Source organism: Lygodium microphyllum, chromosome 15, assembly GCF_053477565.2.
Source record: "Lygodium microphyllum isolate KBCC chromosome 15, Lygodium_microphyllum_v1.1.10, whole genome shotgun sequence".
NCBI lineage: Eukaryota > Viridiplantae > Streptophyta > Polypodiopsida > Schizaeales > Lygodiaceae > Lygodium > Lygodium microphyllum.
In genome coordinates this window covers 107,763,054-107,769,165 of record NC_141149.1, presented here as the reverse complement: position 1 = coordinate 107,769,165, position 6,112 = coordinate 107,763,054, and positions in this window count along the sequence as shown.

Below are 6,112 nucleotides of genomic sequence, written 5' to 3'. Positions count from 1 at the left end.
TGTGCTGACAGATTACGGCAGCCTGAGCAGCTCATCTTCCTGATCAGCAGTGCTGCCATGACTGGTGATCATTCAATCAAAAAAATCGTCCAGCTTTGTTGTACTTGACTTTTTCTCGTGGAAGTTGTCCTGTTTCATATATCCTGCTCATGCCATGGAGCTGCAAATCACCCAGGTCCCACAGACATGATCAGCACACGGATCATCGCTCTCTAATTCAGCTGGAGATGCCATAATGCAGGCCATGCAGCACCCCTGCAGTACTGTGCAGCAGTACTACTACTGCTGTTGAACTTTGAAGGTGCTGTCCAGGCTGTCCCAATTCAGCAGCAGCAGAAAGATGGCCAGGAGATTACACATGACTAGGCATAGGCCCATGACATGACAGTCCTGGTGCATTATTACGCAAGCAGTAAATCTATGAGCTGATCATCTGAGGGTAGTCGGAAACAATTAACGGCATCGGCATGACCATCGTCATCATCATCATTCAACAATATGTCCACCAGGGCACTGCAGTGATCAGCAAAATCAGGATGCACCATTGACATGAGACAGTACTGATCATGATCATTATCATGTACTGGGGTGGCACCCCCAACGTCTAATGGGTCTGGACCATTGAATGGATCTCGTGCGGTGAGCATACCTGCGGTCGAAGAAGTACTACTCAAGATCCCGTGTTCTGCAGCTGATCATCTTTTCGAGCAGGATCGAGGCGGTTGAGCAGTAGATCATAATCATCATAATTGTCCTGGTCAGCTGCAATTAGCTGGCCGGTACTCTTCAATGCACGTGATGAGGGATCATAGCTGCTGCTGCTGCCGGCCGATGCACTAGGCATTGGCGATGTGGAAGTGCACATTGAGGAGGGATCAGCTGGGGGAGTACAGTGGTTGAGTATACTTTCCTCATCTGAATAGTCGTCATTGAGCAGCAGGTGCTCGAGAGCTTTGTACTGCGCAAGTCGATGAGTCGAATGATCATCAGTACCAAGGACGCAATTGCTGATCATCTCGCGCGGCTGGGCACCCCCGACTGCTGCATCCGATATCTCTGGACGAGCCTGCAGTAGTACAGATGCTGCTGCTGCTGCTGCTGCTTGATGATCGGGCGGCTGAGGAGTGAAGCAGCAGGTGGTATAGTTATTATTAGTACAGGCAGAAGAATTATGAGCACTAGCTGTACTGGGAGTGGCCTGCATATTGTGATATCCATCTGCAGCAGTGTCATTGAACAGCAGGTCCTCAAGGGCTTTAATGTACTCAGTCTGCTCATGATCACGAGGGAAATGATGATCATGATCAACAGGAGTGGCATTCTGCACCGGCTGGGCCGCACCGGCTCCAACATCTACTTGATCTGCAGCTGCGCCAGGCGGCAGAGGAGTTAACCAGCTGGTACTTGTACCTGCAGAAGAGGAATAGTTAGCACTGATCATCTGCTGCATACTGTGATCAGAAATATCTAGCGCAGTGCTGTCGTCGTCGGCCAGCAGCTGATGCGCCAGGTACTCCAACCACAGCTGATTGTTGCAGTGACGCTGACCATCATCTTTAATACGAGCATCAAGGCCAGTTAATGTACCATTTAAAGTACTGCACGTGGTTGATATTGATGGTGTACTCGTGCGACGCCGACGTTTGGCAGGAGGGGGTGTGTCGCGTGTGTGGCCTCCGAGCGTGAACCTGCGGTTGCAGGACATGCAGTCGAAGACGGGCTGAAGCTGGAAGGATCGGTTGGCGGCCCGGCTCTTGTTGACGGCGTTCGCATTGTTAAAGCAGTGGAATCTCGTGTTCGGGGGCCGCACGCACCGGCACTCTGGTCTGGGGCATAGTGGGGGTGGATCTAGGGCCCGGAAGTGGTCCTTGAGGGCCACTTGCACCTGAATGGGCAGCATGCGCAGCTGCGGTGCAGGCACAATGCCGCTGGTGAGAATCGACTCCACCGAGGTCATCCAGCTGCGGCAATCGTTCTTCTGAATTATATCATGCTGCCGCTCTGTTACGGTGCAGCTAGCTGGCGCAGGATCAGGACCTGCAGCTGCTGGCGCCATAAAGGTTGAGGTGGTGGCTAGAATAGTCATCTGAATCCTTCGTGCAGGAACACGACGTACTAGGAGACGTTTTACTCCACGTGCAGAGATAGATGCAGGTCGATCGGGAGCAGACGTAGCTGGCTAGGCGCTAGGGCTTGCTGAGTCCACGTACGACGTACCGACCGTCGTCGAATGTAGAAGAGAAGACGAGGGTGAAATGCGCGCTGGATGGGGCTGATGATCGGCCGGGCTTGCAGGAGGAGACGCCGAGAGTACTTCTTCTTCTTCTTCTAATCAGTTGTTGATCTCGTTCGAGGCCTTCTTAATCCGACTTCTTCGAGAGAGAAGAATACCTACCCTCTGCGTCCGCATGTTCCCTGGAGTTGGCTGGCGGCCCCTTTTTTGACACGTAGATGCTACGGTCTCCTTTCACACATGCAACGTACACGATGAAGAGCCTTTTCACCTTTAGGAAAAGTGACAGAAACCGCGGGCACCCTTTTTCCAGAAGGCTCCGCGGACTTTGGAGCCGAAGCCTTCCAGGTGTTTTACCCCTCCCCCTTTCTACGAGAGACTTTGTTCCGGAAATTGGACTGCATTTACCCAAGACCATCGCATTACTTGAAACATATGGACATCGTCAACCATAGTGGAAAAGCCAACCACTTAATAGTAATGTTTGCAAGAAAGGTGGCACTTTGGAAACCATGGATACAAGGTTCCGAGCCCATGAGAGAAAGAGGTGCGGCTCACACAATGGCAGTGCTTGAAAGTGTGAGCAGGAGGAGTTGGAGTTGACATTTTCCTGGACGTGATCTTTCCTAATTTGAGTTGACTTTCCAAGTTCTCCTTTAGGGCTTTGACTTCCTCTTTTTGACTCCTAAGTATTTGCTCCTACTCCTTTAATACGCTATGATTGTGTTGGTCTTTGAGTGGCCCTAAGGCTCTATGGTTATCCTCTTACAACTCTTGATAGAGGTCCTTGAGAATGTAGTGGAAGCATATACTCTAGGGACCTTAGTCAACCAGGTCAATCCTTCTTCTTTTAATTTTTTCAACTATTCACACATTGTTCTTCCTTGTAGCCCTAGCATTAGTCTATTTTTTTCAAATAACAAGTTGTGACTATGATATACTGCACTTGACAGTACTAAACTATAGGGCTTATATATTCGATATGTTCGATTCTCCATTTTGTACGTGGTTGATGGGCTATGATTGATTTCAACTCATGTCCATAGTTTCATCGGTGGTATAGTTAGCATCCCTTTAAGTCTATATTATATCCTCTTTGTTATATTCTATTTCAAGATTTGGTAACAAAAGGGGGTCATCATACGTAGACCCTTACTATAATGTGGGTTCAAGGCCTAATTTAAAAGCCCCTTTCTTGTAAATTTCTCCTTTGCTTCTTCAACTTATGAATATCCCCATGCTTATGCATGAAATATCTTCAAAAGGGATTTTAAATATCCCTAATTTTGTTGAATCCACATGATAGACTTTCATATTTAGAGTGACCCCCCTCCCCCAAAGTTTGGTAATACAATGGAAAAGTTGTATTGAAGCCTAGCCAATTTCTTCTTTATGGTCCTCCCATCCTCCTCCTTGGTTGATAGCAAACCACACTCTCTTGAAGTATATGGTGATTTCCTCTTGCTCCTTTAGTAGGTCCACTTCCACAAGGAACTTTCAATCAATCCCCATATAGGAAAAAAAGAGAATTCCCCATGGAATTCCCTAATTGAAAATACATATAAGTGGGGAAAGTAAAAACTAGGGAAAATGGGACATTTCCTAGTGAGAATAAGTAGGGAATCACATAAGACCTTTCCTAGGAAAATACAAAATTTTCTATGTAGGGAATAATTCCTATATAGGAAATATTTCATATATAGGAAAAAATTTCTAGAGGTGATTCCCTAGGTACTCTCACTAGGAAATCTCTCATTTTTTCTATTTTTTACATTCCGTACTTATATGTACTTTCAACTAGGGAATTCCGTGGAAATTCTCTTTTTTCCTTATCACTTTATCTACTTTGCCATTCCTCTTAGACATGCTAATATCAAACAAGAAATTGCACAATAAATTTGTAACTAGAAAATTATATAGAGAATGTCATCATTTCTAAGTAAGGATCAATAACATACATCTAATGATCAAAATAGATTAAACAAATTAAGACATCAACATCTACTTCTAACAACCAAAAGAAAAATGAAAATAATTTTAAAGAAGCATAGAACTAAAAACTAATTAAGCAACATGTGTGTTTTGATTGTTTTATCCCTTAAATCTCCAATGTGTTGCGAAGTAATAAATGTTTGTCTACCCTCTTCTCTAAATTTCAACATGGGTGGCCGATAGATATCATCATATGATGGTATGCATATCACTCCTATTGATACTCAAGTGATCAAATATCATTAGTTAGTATAACCATTTCAAAAAATGACTCATTTATCAACATAAGAAAGCTAGTAATACCTGATTCTTGGCTTGAAGAAGTGTTAAGGCAAGCAATCTCAATGTCTTTATTTCTTACATTGTCTCTTGTGTTATCTTTAGTAACTTGTTTACCTATATATACATAGAGTTAACCAAAGCTCACGATAATACAAGGTTATGAAAATTTTCAATAACACAAAAGAAAGTAATTAGATATTTTGTATCAATTTGGGTCACCAAATTTGTACAAGTTTTTTATCCTTAAAGTTGGTACCTGCATCTTGACTTGAAGAAACATTATTGCAAGTAACCTTCTGATCTCCCTTTCTTACATTACCTCTTTTCCCACCTTTTGTTGTTCTTTAATCTATATTTATATATATACACACAATTACTCAAAGCTTAAAAATATGAATAACTATGAATATTTTAAATTAGACAAAGAGACTAATTAAAGCTAGTTAATCTCAAAATGAATCATCTAATAAAGCAAGATGTAAAATATGTACAAATTTTAATTTTCAAAGTTTAGTAGAAATAAAGACATATACCTGTATCGTGATTTGAAGAGACATTAGGGCCAATGACCTCCTTAGCTTTCATTGTTCCATTATCTCTTGTACCATCATTTGTGATTTTGTTACCTTTATGTACACTGTAACGTGTCCCCTGGTATCATCCAGGACACATCCTAGCAGTCCATTGGAAAGGATGCCTAGAAAACTCTGCCCGGCACTCCCGAGGAATGTTACGGGTTTTGTGATCTAGGTCTTTCCGCGTCTGCCACGTAGCGGAAGTATCCTGGCCGTTTCCCACTTAGGATCGACCGGAATTAGGGTTTTCTTGTTTGGTCATTAGCTAACAGCAACTAGCGTCAGACCCGAGCGAACTACTTTACGCAGAAACGCCAGGTCCGAAGCGGATTCACGCTGCACTTGGTTCAAGGAGAATGGGAAACGAGAGGGATGCAAAGCTCAACCTCTTTGCCATAAGGCATAGTCCCATTCCGTTCCCCTAAGACAGCGTAAATCGGGTAAGACATAACTCTAGGTCATCGTTCTCGTTATTCTTTTTGATGATGATGATCATTCCGCTGTTCTTCGAGATTTTTGAGAAAAGTTCCAGGCTAACCGGGACCACCCAACCATAGGACGGACCCATGGCCCATCCTCCGCACTTTCATCGGTTTGTTTTAGTTATGTAATTATCTAACACATTAATTTGACATATAACAATCAGGTTCTTTAATTAACCTTGTTAAGCACTGGTTCCTTCACGTAATCTTATCACGTGACATAGAAAACAACATCAAGCAAGTTCTTTTAACATTTCATCATTTTATCTTTGAAATACAAGGAGTTCCGCTCGTAGGATTTTCCATAATCTGCCCGAAGGCTAACCAGTAATCTCCAGGGATCACTATTCCAAGCTTTCGCCCGTCAACTAGTATGCGGGCCTCGAGATCCAATCCCGAGTCACGTTAGCCTCTTGTGTAGGACCCGGAAGGCGAGGGATTTACGGCTAGAGCCCTTCTGGCACCCAAGCATCCTCCTGCTCCAAGTAGAACTCAACGGAGAGACCTCTCGTGGCGGGTTCCGTCCACGTTCCCGGTGCGGTCAAACA